This window comes from Lolium rigidum, chromosome 7 (assembly GCF_022539505.1).
Source record: "Lolium rigidum isolate FL_2022 chromosome 7, APGP_CSIRO_Lrig_0.1, whole genome shotgun sequence".
In the NCBI taxonomy this organism is placed as follows: Eukaryota; Viridiplantae; Streptophyta; class Magnoliopsida; order Poales; family Poaceae; genus Lolium; species Lolium rigidum.
In genome coordinates this window covers 92,757,070-92,765,225 of record NC_061514.1, presented here as the reverse complement: position 1 = coordinate 92,765,225, position 8,156 = coordinate 92,757,070, and positions in this window count along the sequence as shown.

The window sequence follows — 8,156 nt, the reverse complement described above, 5'->3', positions numbered from 1 at the left end:
ATTACATGACCAATCTCATCCAATCCCTACCATCCCCTTCAGCCTACAGCGGGGGAATTACTCACACATGGATGGGGGAAACATGGCTGGTCGATGGAGAGGCGTCGGTGGTGATGATGGCGATGATCTCCTCTAATTCCCCGTCCCGGCGGAGTGCCAGAACGGAGTTTCTGGTCCCGAGACGGAGTTTCGCGATGGTGGCGGCGTTCTGGATGGCTTCTGTCGACTTCGACTTCCCGTCTCGCGTTTTTAGATCGAAACCCTTAAATAGTCCAGAGGGGGGCGTCAGAGGATGGCCGAGGCGGCCTCACCATAGGGCGGCGCCCCCCCAGGCCGCGCCGGCCTAGTGTGTGGGGGCCCTGGGCCTCCCCCAGGCCTGCCCTTCTGGCTCCGTGAATCTTCTTAAAAAATAAGCCCTTTGACATAAATTCCGGGGATTTTCCTGAAAGTTGAATTTCTGCACAAAAACGAGACACCAGGGCAATTCTGCTGAAAACAGCGTTAGTCCGTGTTAGTTGTATCCAAAATAAACAAATTAGAGGCAAAACAATAGCAAAAGTGTTCGGGAAAGTAGATACGTTTTGGACGTATCAACTCCCCCAATCTTAGCTTATTGCTTGTCCTCAAGCAATTCGGTTAACAACTGAGTGCGATAAAAGAACTTTCACGAACACATTTGTTTATATGATGTAAATATTCTCATGATATGAACAAGTACTTAGGCAATTCATAATAAGATACATGCAAATAAAATCATCTAATAACTATGTCAATCATGGAAAAGGGTACCAATAAATTAATAATAAGCATCATGAATCATGGCTATCAGCAGGATTGCAATGTTCATAAAAGGATATGATAAAGTGATATCTCGCTTGCCCGTATTTGTACAGCAAAACATAAATGCTCGGGCACCTCTGAAGTTCATGGAAAGACTAGAAGTAGAGATTGTCAAAGATAAAAGCATCAAAGTTATACCACAGTCAATCACATTTTGGGACAAGCATGTTATACTAAGAATGACAGCTGTGCTCTCAAGAAAGTGCTCAAAGAAAGGATGGTGACACAACATGAAAGTAAAAGATTGATCCTTCGCAGAGGGAAGAAGGGATTAACATGCGCTAGAGCTTTTCATTTTTAAAACAGGAGTAAAATTATTTTGAGAGGTGTTTGTTGTTGTCAACAAATGGTAATGGGTACTCCAACTACCTCGTCAACCAGACTTTCAAGAGCGGTGATACGTCTCCAACGTATCTATAATTTCTGATGTTCCATGCTTGTTTTATGACAATACCTACATGTTTTGTTCACACTTTATATCGTTTTGATGCATTTTCCGGAACTAACCTATTGACGAGATGCCGAAGTGCCAGTTCCTGTTTTCTGATGTTTTTGGTTTCAGAAATCCTAGTAAGAAAATATTCTCGGAATTGGACAAAATCAACGCCCAGCATCTTATAATTTCACGAAGCTTCCAGAACACCCGAGAGCCACCAGAGGAGGGCCCTGTGGGCCCCACACGTGTGCCCGACGCGGCCAGAGGGGGGGCCGCGCCCCCCTATTGTGTCACCGCCTCGTCAGCCTTCCGACTCCGCCTCTTCGCCTATTTAAAGGTCCCTGACCTAAATCTTTGATATGGAAAAGCCACGGTACGAGAAACCTTCCAGAGCCGCCGCCATCGCAAAGCCAAGATCTGGGGGACAGAAGTCTCTGTTCCGGCACGCCGCCGGGACAGGGAAGTGCCCCCGGAAGGCATCTCCATCGACACCACCGCCATCTTCATCACCGCTGCTGTCTCCCATGAGGAGGGAGTAGTTCTCCATCGAGGCTAAGGGCTGTACCGGTAGCTATGTGGTTAAATCTCTCTCCTATGTACTTCAATACAATGATCTCATGAGCTGCCTTACATGATTGAGATTCATATGAGTTTTGTATCATTATTCATCTATGTGCTACTCTAGTGATGTTATTAAAGTACTTTATTCCTCCTTCATGATGTAATGGTGACAGTGTGTGCATCATGTAGTACTTGGCGTAGTTTATGATTATGATCTCTTGTAGATTATGAAGTTAACTATTACTATGATGGTATTGATGTGATCTATTCCTCCTTTCATAGTATGATGGTGACAGTGTGCATGCTATGTTAGTACTTGGTATAGTTGTGTTGATCTATCATGCACTCTAAGGTTATTTAAATATGAATATCGAATATTGTGGAGCTTGTTAACTCCGGCATTGAAGTGCTCTTGTAGCCCTACACAACTAGTGGTGTTCATCATCCAACAAGAGAGTGTAGAGTATAGCATTTATCTATTCAGTTATGTGATCAATGTTGAGAGTGTCCACTAGTGAAAGTATTATCCCTAGGCCTTGTTTCCAAATACTGCAATCATCGCTTGTTTACTGTTCTACTGCATCTGTATTGCCTGCAATATTCCCACCATCAACCACACGCCAGTTGTAGCATCAAGTATTTTCTAGCGCCGTTACTACTGCTCATATACATTCATACCACCTGTATTTTACTGTCTCTTCGCCGAACTAGTGCACCTATACATCTGACAAGTGTATTGGGTGTGTTGGGGACACAAGAGACTTCTTGCATTGTGATCGCAGGGTTGCTTGAGAGGGATATCTTTGACCTCTTCCTCCCCGAGTTCGATAAACCTTGGGTGATCCACTTAAGGGAAAACTTGCTGCTATTCTACAAACCTCTGCTCTTGGAGGCCCAACACTGTCTACAGGAAAAGGAGCATGAGTAGACATCAAGCTATTTTCTGGCGCCGTTGCCGGGGAGGAAAGGTAAAAGGTACTCACACTCCGGATCTCGGCTACTAAGCTATTTTCTGGGTGAGTGCTCGAAGCTATTTCCTTTAGATCCTGCAATTGCATCTTTTTGTTTCTTGTTTTTATTTCACTAGTTAGGCATAATGAAAAGCAACATGGAGCTTTTTAATCTTTTTCCTGAGTTAAGACATGGGTGGTTTGATGCGAAAATTAAAAAACCCATGGAACATATTAGTATGAACACTTTGAACACCATTGTTGCTAATGATATGGAAAATTCTAAGCTTGGGGAAGCTGGTTTTGATGAGCATGATATTTTTAGTCCCCCAAGCATTGAGGAGAAAATTTTCTTTGATGATACTTTGCCTCCTATTTATGATGATTATAATGATAGTGGTCTTTTGGTGCCGCCTACTATGGAGGATAGATCTAATTATGATTACAATATGCCTCCTATATTTGATGATAGCTACTTTGTTGAATTTGCTCCCACTACAATTAATAAGAATGGCTATGCTTATGTTGGGAGTAGTAATAATTTTATGCATGAGACTCATGATAAGAATGCTTTATGTGATAGTTATATTGTTGAGTTTGCTCATGATGCTACTGAAAATCTTTATGAGAGAGGAAAATATGGTTGTAGAAGTTTTCATGTTACTAAAACACCTCTCTATATGCTTAAAATTTTGAAGTTGAGCTTGTCTAGTTTTCCTATGCTTATTGCATTATGCCTACATAACTTGTTTATTTACAAGATTCCTTTTCATAGGAAGCATGTTTGGCTTAAATTTGTTTTGAATTTGCCTTTTGATGCTCTCTTTTGCCTCAAATACTATATCTTGCAAGTGCATCATTAAAACTGCTGAGCCCATCTTAATGGCTATAAAGAAAGCACTTCTTGGGAGATAACCCATGTTTTTATTTTACTACAGTAATTTTGTTTTATATTTGAGTCTTGGAAGTTGTTACTACTGTAGCAACCTCTCCTTATCTTACTTTATTGCATTGTTGGGCCAAGTAAAGTCTTTGATAGCAAGGTTGATACTAGATTTGGATCACTGCGTTGAAACAGATTTACGTCCGTCACGAATTTGGGCAGGGTTCTCTGTAGGTAACTCAGAAAAATCTGCCAATTTTTGTGTGTGATCCTCAGATATGTACGCAACTTTCATTCAATTTGAGCATTTTCATCTGAGCAAGTCTGGTGCCTCTATAAAATTCGTCTTTACAGACTATTCTGTTTTGACAGATTCTGTCTTTTATTTCGCATTGCTTCTTTTGCTATGTTGGATGGATTTCTTTGTTCCATTAACTTTCAGAAGCTTTGAGCAATGTCCAGAAGTGTTAAGAATGATTGTGTCACCTCTGAACATGTGAATTTTTGATTATGCACTAACCCTCTAATGAGTTTGTTTTGAGTTTGGTGTGGAGGAAGTTTTCAAGGATCAAGAGAGGAGGATGATATATGATTAAGAAGAGTGAAAAGTCTAAGCTTGGGGATGCCCCCGTGGTTCAACCCTGCATATTTCAAGAAGACTCAAGCGTCTAAGCTTCGGGATGCCCAAGGCATCCCCTTCTTCATCAACAGCTTATCAGGTTTCTTCTCTTGAAACTATATTTTTATTCGGTCACATCTTATGTACTTTACTTGGAGCGTCTGTGTGCTTTTATTTTCGTTTTTTTATTTTCATTCTCTGAATAAATGCTTGTGTGGGAGAGAGACACGATCTGCTGGTTCATATGAACACATGTGTTCTTAGCTTTAGTTTTAACGTTCATGGCGAAGGTTGAAACTGCTTCGTTAATTGTTATATGGTTGGAAACAGAAAATGCTACATGTGGTAATTGGTATGATGTCTTGAATAACTAGATACTTGGCAATTGTTGTGCTCATATAGATCATGTTTAAGCTCTTGCATCATGTACTTTGCACCCATTAATGAAGAACTACATAGAGCTGGTTAAAATTTGGTTTGCATGATTGGTCTCTCTAAGGTCTAGATATTTTCTGGTAAAGGTGTTTGAACAACAAGGAAGACAGTGTTGAGTCTTATAATGCTTGCAATATGTTCTTATGTAAGTTTTGCTGTACTAGTTCATACTTGTGTTTGCTTCAAACAACCTTGCTAGCCTAAGCCTTGTATTGAGAGGGAATACTTCTCATGCATCCAAAATCCTTGAGCCAAAAACTATGCCATTTGTGTCCACCATACCTACCTACTACATGGTATTTCTCTGCCATTCCAAAGTAAATTGCTTGAGTGCTATCTTTAAACACTTCAAAAGTTATTACCTCTTATTTGTGTCAATGTTTTATAGCTCATGAGGAAGTATGTGGTGTTTATCTTTCAATCTTGTTGGGCAACTTTCACCAATGGACTAGTGGCTTCATCCGCTTATCCAATAATTTTGCAAAACGAGCTGGCAATGGGGTTCCCAGCCCCAATTAATTAACTTTCATGATTTTACAAAAAAAATAGACACTCCTCCATGGTATGTGATTGTTGGACGGCACCCGAGGATTCGGTTAGCCATGGCTTGAGAAAGCAAAGGTGGGGAGGAGTGTCATCTAAATAAAACTAAAATAAAAAGGCACTCCTTCATGGTATGAGATTGTTGGCAGGCACCCGAGGATTCGGTTAGCCATGGTTTGTGAAAGTAAAGGTTGGAAGGAGTGCCACCCAAAAATAAAAATGTTTCATGGGAGCCGCTCTTAGAAAGTCTGTCTGGCAAGGGGGTTAGAGTGCCCATTACCATTCGTTGACAACAACAAACACCTCTCAAAATTTTACTTTTATGCTCTCTTTATGTTTTCAAAATAAAAGCTCTAGCACAAATATAGCAATCAATGCTTCCCTCCGCGAAGGGCCTTTCTTCTACTTTTATGTTGAGTCAGTTTACCCACTTCTCTCTATCTTAGAAGCAAACACTTGTGTTAACTGTGCATTGATTCTTACATGCTTGCTTATTGCACTTGTTATATTGCTTTCCATTCTATCCATGAGATATACATGTTACAAGTTGAAAGCAACCGCTGAAACTTAATCTTCCTTTGTGTTGCTTCAATGCCTTTACTTTGAATTTATTGCTTTATGAGGTAACTCTTATGCAAGACTTATCGATGTTTGTCTCGAAAGTACTATTCATGAAAAGTCTTTGCTATATGATTCAATTGTTTAACCATTGTATTTACCATTGCTTTGAATCGCTGCATTCATCTCATATGCTTTACAATAGTATGATCAAGATTATGTTGGTAGCATGTTACTTCAGAAATTATTCTTTTATCGTTTACCTACTCGAGGACGAGTAGGAACTAAGCTTGGGGATGCTGATACGTCTCCAACGTATCTATAATTTCGATGTTCCATGCTTGTTTTATGACAATACCTACATGTTTTGTTCACACTTTATATCGTTTTGATGCATTTTCCTGAACTAACCTATTGACGAGATGCCGAAGTGCCAGCTCTCGTTTTCTCGCTGTTTTTGGTTTCAGAAATCCTAGTAAGGAAATATTCTCGGAATTGGACGAAATCAACGCCCAACATCTTAGAATTCCACGAAGCTTCCAGAACACCCGAGAGCCACCAGAGGAGGGCCCTGTGGGCCCCACACATGTGCCCGGCGCGGCCAGAGGGGGGGCCGCGCCCCCCTATTGTGTCACCGCCTCGTCAGCCTTCCGACTCCGCCTCTTCGCATATTTAAAGGTCCCTGACCTAAATCTTCGATACGAAAAAGCCACGGTACGAGAAACCTTCCAGAGCCGCCGCCATCGCGAAGCCAAGATCTGGGGGACAGAAGTCTCTGTTCCGGCACGCCGCCGGGACAGGGAAGTGCCCCGGAAGGCATCTCCATTGACACCACCGCCATCTTCATCACCGCTGCTGTCTCCCATGAGGAGGGAGTAGTTCTCCATCGAGGCTAAGGGCTGTACCGGTAGCTATGTGGTTAAATCTCTCTCCTATGTACTTCAATACAATGATCTCATGAGCTGCCTTACATGATTGAGATTCATATGAGTTTTGTATCACTATTCATCTATGTGCTACTCTAGTGATGTTATTAAAGTACTCCGTTCCTCCTTCATGATGTAATGGTGACAGTGTGTGCATCATGTAGTACTTGGCGTAGTTTATGATTATGATCTCTTGTAGATTATGAAGTTAACTATTACTATGATGGTATTGATGTGATCTATTCCTCCTTTCATAGTATGATGGTGACAGTGTGCATGCTATGTTAGTACTTGGTATAGTTGTGTTGATCTATCATGCACTCTAAGGTTATTTAAATATGAATATCGAATATTGTGGAGCTTGTTAACTCCGGTATTGAGGTACTCTTGTAGCCCTACACAACTAGTGGTGTTCATCATCCAACAAGAGAGTGTAGAGTGTAGCATTTATCTATTCAGTTATGTGATCAATGTTGAGAGTGTCCACTAGTGAAAGTATTATCCCTAGGCCTTTTTTCCAAATACTGCAATCATCGCTTGTTTACTGTTCTACTGCATTTGTACTGCCTGCAATATTCCCACCATCAACCACACGCCAGTTGTAGCATCAAGTATTTTCTGGCGCCGTTACTACTGCTCATATACATTCATACCACCTGTATTTTACTATCTCTTTGCCGAACTAGTGCACCTATACATCTGACAAGTGTATTGGGTGTGTTGGGGACACAAGAGACTTCTTGCATTGTGGTCGCAGGGTTACTTGAGAGGGATATATTTGACCTCTTCCTCCCTGAGTTCGATAAACCTTGGGTGATCCACTTAAGGGAAAACTTGCTGCTGTTCTACAAACCTCTGCTCTTGGAGGCCCAACACTGTCTACAGGAAAAGGAGCGTGAGTAGACATCAAGCGGCTCCCATGAAGGACGTTATCTCTACCAGCAAGGTAGATCATCCCTCTTCTCTTTTGTTTACACACGTACTTTAGTTTTATTATAGTTGACACTCCCCCCAACCTTTGCTTACACAAGCCATGGCTAACCGAATCCTCGGGTGCCTTCCATCAATCTCATACCATGGAGGAGTGTCTATTTGCAAAATTAAGTTGCTTACTGATGAATCAGGGCAAAACATGTGAAGAGAATTAAGTTTGATTAATTGGGGCTGGGAACCCCGTTGCCAGCTCTTATTATGAAAGTCTGTCAAAAGTAAATGACAAGGTTGAAAGATAAACACCACATACTTCCTCATGAGCTATAAAACATTAACACAAATTGAGAAGCATTTTGAAGGTTAAAGGTAGCGCATGAGAATTTACTTGGAATGGTTTGAAATGCCGTGCATAGGTATTTATGGTGGAAACTTTGGAATAACTTGGTTTTCAGGGATTTGGAAGCACGAGCAG